The 18,322-nt window shown below is 47.8% G+C and overlaps 2 long non-coding RNA genes across 2 annotated transcripts; one reads left to right on the top strand and one right to left on the bottom strand.

Annotated features, from left to right (window-relative positions):
- Window positions 1-1,165: 1,165 nt before the first annotated feature.
- Window positions 1,166-7,966, bottom strand: LOC119250267 (uncharacterized). Its single transcript, XR_005126258.2, has 4 exons — window positions 7,773-7,966; window positions 6,946-7,047; window positions 4,949-5,046; window positions 1,166-1,593 (listed from the first exon to the last, which is right to left on the bottom strand). It is a non-coding gene; the product is annotated as an uncharacterized LOC119250267 (long non-coding RNA).
- Window positions 7,967-9,875: 1,909 nt separating this feature from the next.
- Window positions 9,876-17,027, top strand: LOC119250261 (uncharacterized). Its single transcript, XR_005126252.2, has 3 exons — window positions 9,876-10,276; window positions 11,170-11,306; window positions 13,782-17,027. It is a non-coding gene; the product is annotated as an uncharacterized LOC119250261 (long non-coding RNA).
- Window positions 17,028-18,322: the final 1,295 nt, after the last annotated feature.

Genomic DNA, 18,322 nt, shown 5'->3' with positions numbered 1-18,322 from the left:
TGACGCAACAAGGAGCTCACAGAAAAGAGACAGCAGAGGAGGAGGCTCACAGAGTGGTGCCAGGCAGGCCTGTCAGGGGGCCGGGGAGAGAGCAGGAGGGGACGGCCAGCATCTAGGTCCCTTTGGGTCATAGCAGCTTTGGGGTCATTGTGTCCATCCCAAAACTCAGTTCCACATCCTGGGCACCCAGTTTTGGAAGAAGGCTGAGGGGGCCACTCAGGCCCACAGCTCAGGTGCGGAGAAGCGTAGACTGAACATCAATCAGCTCCCTCATCCCACAGCACCTGCTGCCACCGGAAAGACCAGTTATGTGGCACGGAAACCTGTTTTGGGAGACCTTTCCTTCCTGCCTACAGTCAGTGCACCTGAGCCCACAGGGCGCACCAGCTCTCCATGGAGCACCCGCCACCACCCCCATGTTTGTGGCACAGCCCGCCCCACTGCTGGAGGCCCCGCACCATGTCTGTCCTGGAGATACTTCTATTCCTGCCTACAGTCAGCCCGTCCAGGACACTCCAGACCAGAGCCCACCAGCAGTTCTGAAACTTCCAAGGACCCTGTGCGCTGGAAGGCCATTTGGTGCCCACCTACAGTCAGGGAGGGGACAGTACAACAGCTGTCCAGCTGTGCTGGAGAGCAATCGAGTCGTGGTCACTGGGCAGGATGCTTGGACAAGGGCCACCTCAGCAGCAGGGGACACCAGCATCTATTCCTCTCTAAGGTAGAGGCAGCTTTGGGGTGATTGGGTCTAGCCCCCCACCCAGCTCTGAGTTTGGGGCACACAGGCAGTTCTCTTCCTGCATATGGACAGAGCACGTGGGGCAAAGCTGGCCAGGAAGCACTTCTGTTCCAGCCTGTTGGCCTAAGGAGCACACAGCTGTCACTGTCACGGGGCTGGAACCGCACCAGTGACTGGATTCAGAGCACAAGGGACCTCCCAGTCCAGGGCACAGGTGGCACAATGGGAGGAGGAGACACCATACTGTGCAGGGGACACTTGTACCCCCACCATCTATTCGAGCACCTAAGGTTCGTGGCCGAGCACCTCTCTTGCAGCCAGAGTTGGCAACACAGTACATTTTTAGGAAGACATTTCTAGTCTCACCTTCAGGCAGAACACCCAGAGCCCACCAAGCAGGCACCACCCCCACCCCTTACCCCCCACTTCCGGCTTTGTAGGAGCCAACACCACAGAGAAAACACATATGACTCTCAGGCACGTGTGTCCTCGCCAGAGGCAAACGTGCCTCTGCAGTGGGCCTGCCAACACCTGCCTTGTCTCCGAAGCCCTCTCCTCACTCCATCACCAACCCCTTCACTGTCTTCTAATAAAAGAACCAGATGCTCAAGAGCAAAGAAGCAAAGGCCTCCCCTAGAAATGGCATCAGACGGCCTTGTCCACTGCGAGTGACCCTCTCTCCGTTAGGCCGAGGCTCAACCTGTTCTAGCGATATCAAACAAACTTAACCCTCTTCTCCCTCCCAGAGCAAGCAAGCTGGAGACCCAGCACCTCAAGGCGCTTTTGTACATGCCATCTGGTCTGGGTTCACATGAGGCGAGTCAGAGATCAGCGCACAGGTTTGGGAAGTCCTGCTGTGGAGAGAAGAGAGACGTACATGCTTCAGCCGTGCTGCCCTCTGGGGTCAAATGTTAGTCTGCATGACTCCAGCGCTGGGCCAGTTTTCCCAGCTGGTCCACAGAAAGCACAGGCACGCCTCCCCTCGGGTGGTTTGGTGATTGGCTACAAGGGGCCCACGACCATTCAGTGGGGCAAGGTCAGGCAGCAACAGATGGTGCCAGGAAAGCTGGAGATCACATGCAAAATACAATGAAGTGGCTCCTGACACCATATGCAACCCCAGTGGGTCACAGCCTAAACATAAAGGCTGAATGTATAAACTCTCAGAAGAACATGAGGGGTGGGGGAGAGCAAAGCTTCCTTTTCATTTATTATTTAACCTTTTTTTAAATTGATTTAGTAATAATTTATTAGTCAGGACAGTAAAAGCACAGAAAATAAAGCACAGAAAAAAAAATATATAAGCAAGGCTTCACATCAGACTCTTTTTTTTTTTTTTTTTTTTGGTGTAGAAGAAGTGGGGTGTAGACCAGAGGTGCGGGGGGTGAGAGGATTCACCAGAAACAGAGTGGGGAGCAGAACAGGCAGACTGACTGAAATACACTGCTGAGGGGAGCAGCGGGCGAGTCAGGAGAGGTCTGCTGCACCATGTGGGTAGCTCCCTGGCTGGGGATCAAACTCAGGCCGCCATAGCAGTGATTAGCGCTGAGACTTTACCCCTAGGCCACCAGGGAGGCCCCACATCAGACTTTAAAACTTTTGTATTTAAAGGCATATTATCAAGAGAATGAAAAGTCAGCCTTAAAAGAGAAATTTTGATACAAACATTATGCTTAGTGAAATAAACCATACAATTTGTCCACAAAAGGACAAATGCTGTAGGATACCACTTCTATGAAGGGTCTAGAATAGGTAAATTCATATAGACAGAAAGTAGAACAGTGGTTCCAAGATGCTTGGGGGAGTAAGTAGTGGGAAACAGTTGTTTTTTTTTTGTTTTTTTTTTTTTTTTAGGCAGATACCATAATGTTTATTGATCTCTTTCTGTAGCTCTTTGGGATCCAGCTTTTCCATGGAAAATCTCTACAGAGATTCTGGGGATCATTTCCCTGGCTCTTCTTTCATATGTTGGATTCTTTACAGTGTGTAAGTCACTATGCAAAATAGGAATACATTTTTCTACTTGAATAGTGAAATCTGTTAACGATAATACATTTTTGACTTTATAACTTAAACAAATGTAATATTCTCTGTAAAGTCTGAAGGTGCTTCCTCACAGACATATCATTTATTGCTTTTTAAAGTATATCATGACCCTTAATTACTGCTTATTTATTCCCTTGTTTGCTTTACCATAAAGCTTATTCCTGTTGTTATGTGAACAGAATTTCCTTCTGTGATCAATTGTTGTATGAAATTTTCATGTTTTTATACTGGGGAAACAGTTGTTTAATAGTTCATAGTTAATAATAAGACTCTCTGTTTGGGATGATTGACTGTGGTGATTTTTGCATATAACTGTTTATATAATAAAGCCTTTTAGTGAAAATATCGAATTCAGAGGTTCCTTGCAGCCCTATTTACAGCTAAGTTATAGAAACAGCCTTAGTTTTTTAGTTTTTCATTATATTTATTAAGGAAAAGTTGGGTTACATTATTGCATCTTTGGGGGTTCAAGCCTCCATAAATGCATGTCTTCACACCCTGCCTACCACTAGTACCCTATAATCGTCTACCTTGCTGCACTGGGGGCCTTTCTTTCCCACTCCTACTCTGCCACCCTCCCCTTCTGGTTGTCTCAATTTTGCAGTCAGATGTTAAGAATTCATTATTTCTTTGGTTTTGGCTGACTGCAGCTATGTTTCTCTATTTCCACATGTAAGTTAGACCATCTGTATTTGTCTTTCTTCTTCTTTCTTGCTTCACTTAGCATTATCTTCTCCAGTTCCATCCATATTGTCACAAATGGCAAAAGCTCACTCTTTTTATCGCTAAGTAGTATTCCACTGTGTGTGTGTATGTGTGTGTATACATAATGTACTTATACACACCACATTTTTCTGATTCACTCCTCTGTCCTTGAGCACTTAGGCTGTATATGTAATAGGGCTGCAAGGAACCTCTGAATTCGATATTTTAATGAGTGAATTATATGGCCCGTGAATTATACCTCAAAAAAGCTGTTGCCTGAATTTAAAAAAGCAACGTAATTCAACATATTCAGAACATAAATACAGCCATACAATGATCTCAATATAGCTATGGACAAATTAATTGACAAAATTTAATGCTACTTTCAAAAAATTTTTAGCAAAGTAAAAATTGAAGGGACTGTCCTTTATGAGGTCACACATGCATCAAAAATTAAAACTTCAGATAAAGGCACACTGAACACTTTTCCTCTACAGTCAGGAACCGGAAGATAGTGTCCATCTCTGCACATGTAATCAAACATTTTACTGGAGGTGGGAGCAAATGTAGAATGCAAGAAAATTAAGTAGGTGACATACAGATTAATAAGAAATAAAATTGCCTAACACAGAAACATTAATTCCAAAGAGCACCTGCACCCCTATGTTTATAGCAGCACTATTTACAATAGCTAAGCTTTGGAAACAACCCAAATGCCCAAAAATAGATGACTGGATCAAGAAGATGTGGTACATATACACAATGGATTATTACTCAGCAATCAAAAAAGATAAACACATGCAATTTGCAGCAACATGGATGGCGCTGGAAGGGACCATGCTCAGCGCAATAAGCCAGAAAGAAAAAGAAAAATACCAGATGGTCTCAGTCATAACAGGAATCTAGAAAACTTAAATAAGGGACCAGGAACAAGAATAACTATAAGAAAGAAAAAATCAAAATCAACAAGCAACTATGAACCAGAGACACACTTGGGGGGGGGCGGGGAAAGGAGAGATTAGGGTCAAAATCAGGGGGTTGCAATTGTATGGGGAATATAAAAATAAAAAAATAAATTTAAAATAAAATAAAATAAAGAAATAAAGCAAAATTATACTAAAAAAAGGAAAGAAAATTGCCTTAAATGCATAGAAATGGTGATTGTGTGTGTAGAAAAATCCTGTGGAATCTAGACAGGAACTAAAAAGAAGAATGGTAAGAATATATAGCAAGACTTTGGTCAATATGTATAAATTGGTTTTTGCATATACTTCTATATGTGATACCTGTGTGTGTGTGTGTGCACGCACGCACATGCCACACATCGGCTCATAGAGTGGAGAATTAATACTGACAAGCTGTCAGCTTCAGCCAGGACTCTGAAAGCTGGTCTATGAAATTGTTAGAAGAGATAATATGCCCTGGAGCCGGAGGCTTCTCAGGGTAGTCCCGACCCACCTGCTGTACATCTCCTGTCCTCGCACTGAAGAAGGCTTTACTGGAGGCTCAGTTACAAGACACATGCCTGACAGAGCTGTGCAGACAACTGTTGGCCCCTGCAACAGAAAGAGAAAATAAAAGGCATGTAGACTCAAAGAGAAGTGAAAGTGGCCTTATTCATACAAATACCATTCGTGAAAAACATTCTTGCAGATGTAGAAAATCCTAAGGAATCAGCAAAGAAGCAACCAGGAGTCAAAAGTGAATTTACCAAATTTATACAAGTCAAGGTGTATTTTTAAATGTATTTTCTGTATAACACCAATGAATGCTATCAATATATTTTATAATAGCACTTACACACCCCATAAAATACTTAGAAATTAATTTGCCAAAGGTATGTAAGATGTGTACACAGGAAACTACTTAACAGTTGATGCAAACTTTCTCTTAAAGGATAGATAGTAAATCTTATAGGTTTTGCGAATCACTTATGGTCTTTTTCAAATATTCTTTTTTTTTTTAAGATTTATGTATTTATGCATACAAGAACTGGGGTGTAGGTCAGAGCTGCGGGGGTGGGGGGTGGGTTAGAGGATTCACCAGAGACAGAGTGGGGAGCAGAAGAGGTGAATCGACTGAAATACACTGCTGAGGAGAACAGCGTCGAGACAGGAAAGGTCTGCTGCACCATGTGGGTAGCTCCCTGGCCGAGGATCGAACTTGTGCTGCAGTGGCTGGCAATAGCTTGATAGTGCTGAGACTTAACCCCTGCGCCACCAGGGAGGCCCCTTTCAAATATTCTTATTTTTATATTTTAAAAACCTTTCTAAAATGTTAATGCTGTAGTCACTGGCCTTATAAAAACATCTGGGGACCCTGCTACAAAACACTGCTGAAAGAAAAAAATATTTTCAAGAGATTCTACTGTATTTATTTTTAAACCAAGCAGAAGTATACATTTTCTTAACAACATCTATTTTTTTCCCCTGAGGTAACATTAGGTTACAACACTGCTGAGAGAAAATTTTAAAAGACCTAAATGTGAAGATATATATGATGGTACTCCACTGAAAAAGTTAATATTGATAAATTGTAAATTCTGGACAGGACCTGAAAGCTGTTCGTTGGAATTTTTATGAGAGATGGTGGTGCCCTTGGAAGCATACGGCTATTTGTTTGGCTTGGTTGGGGTTATTTATTTATTTGGGGACATAAGCCTTTTTTTTTAAAGATTTATTTATTCATGCATACAAGAATCAGGGTACAGGCCAGATGTGCAGGAGGGTAAGAGGATTCACTAGAGACAGAGCGGGGAACAGAACAGGCAGAATGACAAAATACACTGCTGAGGGGAGCAGCGAGCGAGACAGGAGAGGTCTGCTGTGCCATGTGGGATTCTTGCCAGCCAGCTGGGATGGAACCCGTGCTGCAGAGGCTGCAGCCAGCTTCACAGCACTGCTCAACCCGCTGCGCCACAAGGGGAGGCCCAATATAAGGCTTTTCATCCAAGATGGAACATGTGTCCACATGACATGTGTCACCTCCTCTCCGTAGTCCTGGGAGAAGGTAGGTCAGGGAGCTTCATGGTTTGCTGCAAAGCTTCATTAGAGTAGAAAAGCCCCACGGAGAAGAGCTGACAACAGCAGTACCTGCTCTCCCTACACCTTCTGAGGAGACTGTGTGGCCCAAGGTGATGGCTGAATGACCCAAGAGACAAAGACCTGGTAGGCAGCAGTGTGCTCAATATGGGTGCCCATGATACTGGAAGGACTACAAAAATGGTAGCAATGCCTGATGCAGGCAAAGCGAGGGATCCCAGCTCTCCCTGATGGTTAAATGCCTGCTCTGTAGAACCTGGGTCAAATCCTAACAAGACCACTTCACCTGTGCTGAAGAAATTCCTGGAACTAAAATGCTATTTTACCAAGTCTGTTAAGATAAATAAACAAAAGCTGCTGCCAGGGCCTGCTGATGGGCTGCAGGGTTGGGCAGCTCCAGGGCAGGATCCTCACCTCAGAAGCCTTGACAACCCAGTGGTGGTGAAGCTCACACCTTCCGGAATGTCTCCAAGCAGGCCCTGGTTTCAGAACTTGAAGGGAAGCTTAGAAAGAATCCTGGAGACATGGAAACATTAATTCCAAAGCGCACCTGCACCCCTATGTTTATAGCAGCACTGTTTACAATAGCTAAGCTTTGGAAACAACCCAAATGCCCAAAAATAGATGACTGGATCAAGAAGATGTGGTACATATACACCATGGAATATTACTCAGCAATCAAAAAAGATAAACACATGCAATTTGCAGCAACATGGATGGAGCTGGAAGGGACCATGCTCAGCGACATAAGCCAGAAAGAAAAAGAAAAATACCGGATGGTCTCACTCATAGCAGGAATCTAGAAAACCTAAATAAGGGACCAGGAAAAAGAATAACTATAAGAAAGAAAAAATCAAAATCAACAAACAACTATGAACCCAGAGACACACTTTGGGGGGGGGCGGGGAAAGGAGAGATTGGGGTCAAAATAAAGGGGGTGCAATTGTATGGGGAATATAAAAAAATAATGAACAAAAAACAATCCTGGAAAAAGTGGTGTGGTGGTCTGAGCACCTAGATACCTGTGTGGTGGGGGGGTGGGGACAGCCGGGCAGGGTTGTGAGTGATGCCTTCAGGCGGCAACTGCCTGAGAGAAGAGGGCCCTGGGGGCTCTGGTGTCCCCTTCCCCTGGGAGGCCGCAGGAGCGAATGCTAAGGCAGGGGACACCAGAGTCCCGCAGGCCTCTGACCCGCCCCACCTCAGGCCTCAGACCTCGTCCTCTGAGGGAGCCTGGTCCCCACCTGCCTGGCTCTCTGAGCAGGAACGGAAGGACAAGGTAAAGGAGACCCAGCACTGGTTGCAGAAGCTACTGACGACGGCTCAAGTGCTGAAAGGCCTGTGGCCACCGTCCCCACCGTGAGCGCGAGGCCTGTGTGTGACCGTCCACAAAGCTTCCCCTGGGCGCCGCCAAGGCCCTGAGAGCCTGTGGCCCTGTTGTGAGCCGTTGGGCCTTGCCCTTTGCCCTCTGGCCCTGCTGCTGCTGCGCCCACCTCCACCCCACCCCCTCGGGCGCCTGAGCACCCCTGCGCCATCCCCCGCCCCGCTGGAGTCTCACCTTAGCTGGACGGGTCGGGCTTCCCTGCAAAGGGGCCAGAAGCGACACCCTCAGCCCGCACAGGGCCCTGGAGGCACAACTCTCGCAGGCTCCCCCCCCACCCCGCCCCTCGTCTCCAGGCCAACCCCACCGCCCTTCGCCCAATAGGTCGCCGCCTCATTCCTGGGTCTTCACCATCTTGGTTTAGCAGCAGCCTTGAGGCAGCCGTTGGTCAGGCAGGCGCGGGGCTTCACTCCGCGGGGTTGTGTCTCACCTTGGCCTCTGAAGCCTTTGCTCGCTCCTTGCACACCCAACAGCTTCCTGCACTCAGGCATGTGTCTATTTTGATCGACTGATTTTTCTCCAGGCTGAGTTACATTTTCCTGCTTCCCAGTATATGTACATTTTCACTGGGTGCTAGACATTATGAGTGTTACATTGTTGAGAGCTTAGCAGTTTATTTATTGTCTCAAAGAATTTGCGGGGTGGGGGCTTCCCCGGTTGCGCAGTGGTTGAGCGCTGGGCTGCTAAGCTGCCCGCAGCCTCTGCAGTGCCGGTTCGATCCCCGACTGCCGGTGAGAGTCCCACATAGTGCGCACAGACCTCTCATGCCGCGCCCGCTGCTCCCCTCAGCAGTGTCCTCTGACTGTCTGCCTGCTCTGCTCGCCGCTCTGGCTCTGGTGAATTCTCTCACCCTCCCGTGCCTCTGACTGTACCCAGTGCTTGTATAAATAAATAAATCTTAAAAAAAAAAAAAGAATTTGGGGGGGTTCCCTGGTGGCGCAAGGGGTTCAGCACATCATTATGAAGCTCAACACAGCCACTAAAGCACGAGTTCGATTCCCAGCCAGGGAGCAACCCACATGGCGCAGCAGACCTCTCCTGACTGGCCTGCTGCTCCCCTCAGCAGTGTGTTTCAGTCAATCCTCCTGTTCTGCTCCCCACTCTGTCTCTGATGAATCCTCTCACCTCCTGCACCTCTGGCCTGCACCGCAGATCTTGTATGCATAAATAAATCTTAAAAAAAAAAAAGATGCATCCTTCTATACTTTAAATCTTCAGCAGGGCTGTGAGCACGGGATGGTGGACCTTGGTGAGTGGCCCATAGATGCTTTCACTTTCTTCCCCCACTGTCTTCTGGGTCCCTTGAGACTGCACTGAAAAGATGGGTCTCCAAGGGCACATGCTGATGGGACAGTCCTGCTGTGGGGTGGCCCTGCCACTGTCATTTTCCATCCTCCTCCTTACGCAATGCTTCCCCTCCAGCCCCCCAGAGCTCTAAAGTCAGTCCCCTTGGGACAAAGGTCTGGGACTACCATTGGATGTCGTAGACCTTCCAGAGGTGCCACCTGCTCCAGTGACAAATAGGAGAGATTTAAGTCCTGCAGGAGAATCTGTCTCCTTCCTGCATGCCAGGGCGAGTTGGAGCTGTAAGAAGACAACACAGGCTTCTTCTGAGAGCCCCCAAAAGAGGCCCGGATCACAGACAACCTCTTAGGGGCGAGATAACGAAGAAAGGAGACCGGCTATTGCCACAGAAGAGCCTGCAACAGGGGGAGGTGAGGAGCCAAGACAGTGGGGTGATCAGACCAGATGGAGGCACACTGGTGGGTGAGGCAGAGCGGAACAGGGGCAAAGATTTGCTGAAGTTGCTTCAAAGAGCAGCGTGTGCTGGTGAGTCCTCGGGGCAGAAAGCTCCGGGGGCCGCGGGGGGCGGCGCAGCACCCACGCTCAGCAGCAGAAAGCGCAGCCTCAGGCGCGAGCGCACTGCACGCACGAGCCAGCGGGAGCAAAGAACAGAGCCCAACCGACAACGCCAACCAGCGCCCCCTCCCTCGGGACTCCCCGTACCTGGCTGCAGGCGTTGGGTGCCAGACAGAAGTCCCCCAGCGCTCTGCGGAGCTGGCTTAGCTCCACTCACACCAGCAGTTCTGGGACCTTCGCGGGGTGGGGTCTCAGCCTTCCCTGCGCCTGACTCCGGGCGGAAGCATGGTAACGCGTGCCGGTGGGCCCCCCAGCTCTTTCCCTCGGGGGTCCCTGGAGAGCAGAGCCTGAGCAGAACCAGAATACCCGAGCAGCAGCGCAGCTGCTAATCCTGCAGCGAGGATCAGACCGCCTGAGGGGCTGGATGCGGAGATCAGAGAAGGGAGGGGTGGAGGCCTGTGCCGCATCCCAGGGTGACTGAGTGGCCTGGCCGCCAGCGAGGCCGAGGTAAGGGCTAAGGTGAGAACAGACAATGACAGAGCAGCACTGGAGGCAAGAACCCCAGCCTCTCTCCTCTTGTCACCCCCAAAGAGGACACCAATTTACACTAACACCCCCATACTCTCACCCCTGCTGTCTGCAGCAAGCTCAGGCCTGGGGACACCAAGGCCCTCCATTGCACTTCTCCAAAGCCCAGCACCTGTGTGGCCCCCCCAAAGGCACCACACTGGCCTGTCACCCACCGGGCTGCCCAGGTCTCTGAGGCACCAGGTATTCTGGCCTGCCCCACTGGTGCACCCCACATCATCCCTCCCTGGTAGGCAGGTTCCCTTCACTTATTTTTGTAAATTTGGTAAACCTGCATTTAGGTCCCAAACTTTCTTTAAACACAGAGGCGTTGGCCCTGCCAGAATTTGACCCAAGCTGATTCTGTAGATCGTGTTTTTAACACTTCAGACTACAGTGTCTCCTTACCAAGTGCACTTCGTATATTACCACTTTACAGTCTGTAGGGTACGTACACCACAGCACACCCCAATGGGGTGTGTGCACCACCTACTGGGAAGTCCAATTGGGTTCAACAAGGCCTCAGTCTCCTCAGAAGAAGCAGGGAGGGACCGTATTTCTGCTGTCAGTTTCCCCTCGAATTGAGCCTTGCAGACAAGCAAGCACAGAGCTACCTGGAGCTGTCCTCGCCAGGTAGCTCAGCCCTTCCCCCACCCCAGCAACTAGGGGTGCTCTGGCACCTTGCTAAAGTCACCTCACTTCTTGTAGTTTCTTTGTAGATTCCATTGGTTTTCCTATACATTACACTCATATTTTCTACAACTCTTGTTTCTATACATAAAGCTAGTTTTACTTCTGCTTTAACTCGCGTGCCTTTTATTTTTCTTTCCTAGACCTTTACATTTGCAGAGACCAATACTTGTCTGCCAGGCCTCATCAAGCATTGCTTTTCTGATTAAGACTTCCAGCGGCCCATGCAGCTGTCTGTGAGCGCCCTTCTCCTGGATACCAGAACAGGGACACACATCAGGTAGGTGAAAGATCTACTCTGGCTCAAAAGCCTCACCCAAGGGACCGATATCATTTACAAAAATGCCATAGGCATATTTCTTTCTTTTTTTTTTAAGATTGGTTTATTTATTTATACAAGCACTGGGTACAGTCAGAAGCACAGGAGGGTGAGAGAATTCACCAGAGCCAGAGCGGGGAGCAGAGCAGGCAGACTGACGAAGTACACTGCTGAGGGGAGCAGCGGGCAGCAGGAGAGGTGTGCACACCATGTGGGACCCTCCTCCTGTGGCCGGGGAGCAGCCAGGGATCGAACTGGTGCTGCAGAGGCTGCAGGCAGCTTCGCAACCCAGTGCTCAACCGCTGTGCCACCAGGGAGGCCCGCCATAGGCATATTTCAAGGCCTGGCCAAAACTGACAATTTACCAGTGTTAACTTGTCTAATCCATGAGGATGATGACGTGTGTACGTATGAATAGACACACATGCACAGATTATAGGATGCACATATATACATGTGTATATGGTAGTCCAGAGGAAAAAGAAACAGTTGTTTGTTATATATGGACCTTCACACTGGAAATGCTGCATTCTTTGCTCCTTATAGCTTCCTCGAAGATTCCATTGGGTTTGGCATACACACAATCACATTTTCTCTGCCTAAAGGCTCTTTACCTTCCTTTTTAATCTGTAAGCCTTTTAAGAATCCTTCCTACCTTCTCCGCTGCTATATGACATCCAGTAAAATATTGAAAGTGACCATGGAAATCCTTTTCCGGTTACTGATGATGGTAAATTTTGCTGGACAAAATTCGAAGGATTTGCGTAAAGCCAAATTAAACAAAAAAGGTGCCGAACCATTTTTTTAAAGACTAAAACTGTAGAGTGTGGTCTGCAGGGGTGAGCTGGTGTACAGGGAGGTCAGAAGGCAGGGAAGAAGCACAGCAAGAAGAGGCAAGGGTACATCCCCCCCCAATCCCTCTCCCTTGCACCTCACTTCCTCCTGGGCTACTGTCCCTTACACTCAAAACACAGGCCTGCTCTCTCAAAGTGGGGCTACCTGGCCCTCCCAGTCCCTGGGCCGCAGAAACTTTGCACAGTTAAGTTTAACTCAACACATCGCCACTCTTAGAGTCAGTTCTTCCTCCACCACTGTGTTAACCCTTTGCACTCCGCTGTCCCCTCTCAGGGGACATCGGAATTCTAGCATATCACTCGGATGTCCCCTCTCAGGGGACACTGCAATTTATTAGTGATTACAGGGAATTGAGGTTATTTCAATGCAACTTTTTGAGACATGCATGTTTCCCTGAAGTTTTATCTTGAAATGGCACAAGAAATTAAATCCAAATATCGTAAAATTACTAAGATATATACAAGAAATGTCAGCGGATTTTGTGTCGGACGAGAACGTGAGATGCGTGCTCACGACGGTCCGAGCACTTCGTGACGCCACTTGAAAAGAGCGATAAGGGGAGTTTGTAGAAGAAAGGTCGGTTTTCGAACATAGCGCACTGTATAGTGAGATACATAATTACAAATAAACAAGTCTACATCTGGAGGCAAAGATTTTCAAAGCTGAGCTCATTTTGGTTTGAAGCTTCGAGCAGTGCACATAGATCTAACGAGGAGAAAATCAGAAAAGTGATTCTTTTCTTAGTGAATAAATTGTTCGGTGAAAGCTATTTTGGTAAATATCATCTTGTCAGTTAGTAATAACAATTAGAAATTTTCAACCCACGCATTTATTCATATTTTTTATTAGAACAATGGCAAAGCGTCCAACCACGAATGAGTCTCATGACACAAGTAGTAGTGAAGATGAGCTCCAGATCGACCTCTATACAAACCTGTCAAACATGCACTAATCAGCCTGCAGTGCATATTGGGGAGTGTTACAAAACTTATCATACTGTACAAAATTATAAACAATAAAATATTGGTTTTTTTGCAAATATACATTCCTCGAGGTCACCCAATTCATATAAGTCCAATATCATTATAATACGTTACTTGGTTCCAAAATTATACTAAATAATACGAGGGTCTGCAAATGCACGTTTCCGCCGCAAAGTAGCGTCGAGTACCTGGTAGCCAATGTCCAGAATGGTTTGGAGTGCAAAGGGTTAAAGAGCAAAATACATGAGGAGGGGAATGATGGAAAAGAACAATGAATAAATGTCCCTCTCTGTCCTCGTCCATCTCGATGCTGTGCGTGAATTTATGTGTATATGGACATACATATTTTTACACCTGTTGTCAGACATCCCTGTACTGTCAGATAGTACCACATACATACATATGTGTCATATTTACCTGGGAAAGAAAGGTAAGGGCCCACTGAGGCCAACAGATAAGAGGAAGGGGTCAGCTCTGGGTCTGAGGCTTAGCCTACCAGTTCCAACACCAGAGGGAACTGGCCAGCGCTGGAGTCGTCCAGACTAACAGTTAAAAGAGGGGGCAGCGTGGCTGATGCATATCTTTCTTCTCTCCACAGAGGAACTTCCCAAGCCAGTATGTTCATTGCTGACCAGCCTCCTCTGAAATCAGAACCTTCGATACATACACAAACACCTTGAGACTTGGGGCCTCCAGGCTGCAGTAGGAGAACAAAGGATAGGTTAAGTTGCTTGATATAATGAAAAGGGGCTGGGTCTATTACCAGCCAAACACTGCCCCCCGTTCATTCCTGGGGGACAGTGGCACCCATTTCTAGAGGGAGACTTTGCTTCCTAGTTGCTGAGATCCTACTTCTTGCATGAGAAGCAAGTAAATAGATTGGTGCCCCCCTACTTCTGCCCCCAAAGGATCCCTGGGCAGGAGACAAGCAACCCCCAAAGGCAGGGCTGCTGCTCACTGAACCCACCAAAGAGGCACATTTAATGTGATCAATGGTAGGTGGAAAAGTGCCTGAAGCACAAGTGTTTTCTCAGTGGTGTCACTCTTACAAAGTCAAACTGGGGGGCCCTTGCTGGGTAGGCCTCAGGTGTGCTGACTGGAAGCCAGGCTGGAAGCATCTTCCTATAGGCATGGCATGTTGTCCCATCTGACTGCTACAGATGTGCTCTGGCCACGAGCTCCCCAGCTACTCTCAATGATGGTGGGAATAGAAGTCTCTGGAAACACACACATGATGTCTTCTCCGTCGCACCACCTGCACCCTGGACTCATGGCCTCTGGATGCTCTGACTGTCATGAACAGTAGTTTCTTCAAACACAGATACAGTACTAGCCCCTCAAACAGCAACAGACGTGCTCCGCGATGTCTGCCGGGAGCCTCTCGGGCACGTGTTTCTCAGGGGTGCAGGCTTCTCCAATAGTAACAGGGTTTTTCTGACCAGATAGATACCTGCCCTGGCCAGAGGTAAGAGAAGACTCTCTATCATAGTCACAGTCCCGGCCCGTCCATTGTGACACTTGTGTTTGGACACGCAGGACTCAAGGGTTCTGATCACTGTTGGGGACACGGTGGCCCCCTATAACCCAGGTGGGGAATTGGCTCTTCCCAGGCAGTTGACGTCACATGACTTTCCCCGTGATGCTATCGCTGCCAGTAGTAACAGGTGCGCTTTGTCTGGGCAGGCCCCAGGTGATCCAACCTTAGTGAGAAGAGCGTCTCCCAAGAGAGTTTTGCTCCCCGTAACACCTGCCTCTCCAGGCGTGATGGGGGTGACAGGCTGGCAAGTCCCTGGTGTTCAGGGCTAAGCGTCTCCCAACATGAGACGCTAAGGTGCCAGGGGGTGTCATCCTCCACCTGCCCTAAAGCTGAGTGCTTCAAACATGGAGCAGGGGTTTGGGGTGACACTCCGACGTCATTGAGCTGCAGATCCCATGAAAGAAATGGGTCTAGGGAGGTGTGAGCAAAAGATGAACCGTGTCTAGTGTCGGATATCCTGGTAACAGTTCCAGGCAAGAGGCCATAGCTGAGGTGCCACTGCAGGCTGCCTGGGTTCCTGACAGAGCTGCCAAAGGCAGAACGGGAGAGCTGGTGTGCAAACACTGACTGACCTGTGCTCCCACTGGGTTTCTGGGCTGCTGCAGAGCTGAAGCCTGGGGCTGGTACCAAAGGGGATGTGCAATCAGCCCAAAGGGGACGTGCAATCAGCCACGCCAGGAGGAGCCTGGGGAAGAGGACTTGTAGCCACATCTTTTCATCAGAGTCTGACTTAGGTTTTCGTGTGCAGGTGGCTAAGGTCCTGGCAGCAGGGATGCAGGTAACCAAGAGCAGTGATGGACACTCTAGCTAGATGGGGGGTGCCCTGGGGAGAGTAACTCCCAAGCTGCCTATGAGGGGCTCCAAATGTGACTGGGGGGTGGCTCCTGGTCTCAGAGAAAAGTTCAAAGCTGGAGTATGGCTCCTGGTAGAGACTGAAAAGTGTTCTACATGGGATAGGCCTGGTCAAGGTGGGGGGGGGTGTTAGGGAGAGCAGACACTAGGCCCCAAGGGAGACCTGGAGATGACAATCTGTGAAGGGGACGTGGCGCCCATGTTGGTCACATTCGATTCCAAAGCCAGCTGGGAGGACAAGCCTGCAGATGTGCTGCCTTGCTCCGTGGATGTCATGGGGACTGTGATGACAGAGGTACTGGTGGGAGTGAGGGGGATCGCGGTGGGCTGAAGGGGGGCTGACACCTCATCAGGGTGGACTGGGGAGAGAGAACGGCGGGTGGGGATGCAGGGGTGAGTTTTCTTTAAAAACTGTTCATGAAGAGCAGCGTGTTTTCTCTCTGCCCCTGGTAGGGTAGTATATGATTGGGAGACACTCTTCCTAGGCCAGGCTTTCCTTGTCCAGCCTGGAGTGGGACTCAGTGCCCTTCCTCAGTCTCTGGAATTCCTGCACCTGGTTGCAGGTGAACCTCTGGGTTGCAGTTCAACAAGCATGCACCTCTTCCTGGGGCACCTCCAAGTTGGCTTTGGCCAGGTCTGTGGTTTGAGCTTTTGAGGAGCAGCAGCTCCTGAAAATGATTCCACCTAGAACACAATTGGCAGAAGGGTGTGCTCTGCTCGGTGGTGTGTGAAATGAAATGTTTCTGGTTTTCCTTGCACAGGATAAAGTTCTGCCCTGGAACCGTGCAGGAGCAGAGCCTAGCACTGGGGCAGGGTGAATTAGGAAAAGCACTACTGTCTCTTTTCTAAGAGTGTCTTTGCCACTGTTAAAGCACCTTCCTTCTATGCTTAATAAAATGCACTGGGGAAATTGTTTGGACCTACAAGTGTCTTCCTTATTATCCTTCTAAGGCCTGCCAGGTCTGTACAGCGCCCACACCCCCCACTCCCACCGCTATTGGTAATTTGAATTGTCTTTATTATATCTCCATTAATATTAGTTGACATTTTCCACTTTTTAATTTTTAAGGTTAATAAAGATTTATTTACAAGGGAAATGAGAAGAGGGAGAACAGAGATTAATTGAGTAATATGTCCCACCAGGAAAGCTGTCTGAGTGGGAACCCTGGGTACTTGCTGAAGGCAGGCAGAACCAAGAGTCTTTTGTAAATCAAGTTTTGGGGGCCTCCCTGGTAGCACGAGGGGTTAAGCACAGCACTATGAAGCTATCCGCAGCCTATGCAGCACGAATTTAATCCCCAGCCAGGGAGCTACCCACATGGCGCAGCAGACCTCTCCTGTCTCGCCCGCTGCACCCCTCAGAGTATATTTCGGTAGATCTGCCTGTTCTTCCCCCTGCTCTGTCTCTGGTGAATCCTCTCTCCCCCTGCACCTCTGGCCTGTACCCCAGTTGTTGTCTGCATAAATAAATCTTTAAAAAAATCAAGTTTTGGTTTTGTACATTTCCTCTACTATATATTTTCTATTTCTACTCTTCCAGTTATTTTCACTTTTTAGTAATTGTATTATTTTTTATGGTGGTAATTGTTTACCTCACTGTATATGATTTACATATAGAGGCGCTACCTCTTCAGATGTATGTTACCACACCACATCCACCACCAAAGCACCAGTAGTCCTTAAATTTGGATTTAACTTGCTTTCTATTTATTTTTAGGATGGAAAAATAAATCATTTCTGTTCTTATTTTTTAATACAACCAGTTAATGCTGCAAAATCCCCTGATGGCTGTTTTGACTATTTACACAATTTTTCCCTTTGTAATTCAGTTCAAGCTGTTTTCTAACTTCCCTTGTTATTTCTTCTTTGACCCATTGGTTATGTCAAAGGATGATTTGCTTTATTTCTAAATATTTAAAAGCTTTGTAGACATCTTATTGATTTCTACTTCAATTCCATTGTATTCCGATAAAACACTACGTTTTTAACATTTTGAAATTTGTTGTGACTTATTTTTGACCCAAAATATGTGTAGCTTCATGAACATTCTATGTTCACTTGAAAAAGAATGTGTGTTCAGCTAATGTTTGATATGGTGTTTAACAGATGCCATTAAATCAACAGATGTACATAAATCTTTTTGTACACTTGGGTTGGTTTGGATATTTTTTTTTTTCCTCTACTTGCTCGAACAATTAGAAGTATTGGGCCTCCCAGGTGGCACAAGGGGTTAAGCACAGCACTTTGAAGCTGTCCACAGCCACTGCAGCATAAGTTCCATCCCCTGCTGGCCAGGGAGCTACCCACATGGTGTAGCAGACCTCTCCTGTCTCACCCGCTGCTCCCCTCAGCAGTGTATATCAGTAGATCTGCCTGTTCTGCTCCCCACTCTGTCTCTGGTGAATCCTCTCTCTCTCTCTCTCTCTCACACACACACACACACACACACTCACGCACACATACACCTCTGGCCTGTACCCCAGCTCTTGCATGCATAAATAAATCAATCTTTAAAAAAAAAACAGTAAGAAGCATTAACATCTCTAATAATGATAATTTGTACAGTATCCTTTAGTTTGTTACATTTTCCCTCATATGTTTCCAAGTGCATACAAAACACGACTATTTTCTAAGATAGTCACTGCTGGCGGTGCAGAGACTGTCCACACAACCATAGGCCAAATAATCTCCACAAGGAGATGACATCGCAGCTTTCAAAAGCTTCATCTCAGGGTTCATAGGCCTCCAGG

The sequence above is a fragment of the Talpa occidentalis genome, unplaced genomic scaffold (genome assembly GCF_014898055.3).
Source record: "Talpa occidentalis isolate TD23 unplaced genomic scaffold, MPIMG_talOcc4v2.1 talOcc4.17, whole genome shotgun sequence".
NCBI classification, from domain to species: domain Eukaryota; kingdom Metazoa; phylum Chordata; class Mammalia; order Eulipotyphla; family Talpidae; genus Talpa; species Talpa occidentalis.
Note: the sequence above shows the minus strand (reverse complement) of the source record. Positions and strands in the feature narration are given on the sequence as shown.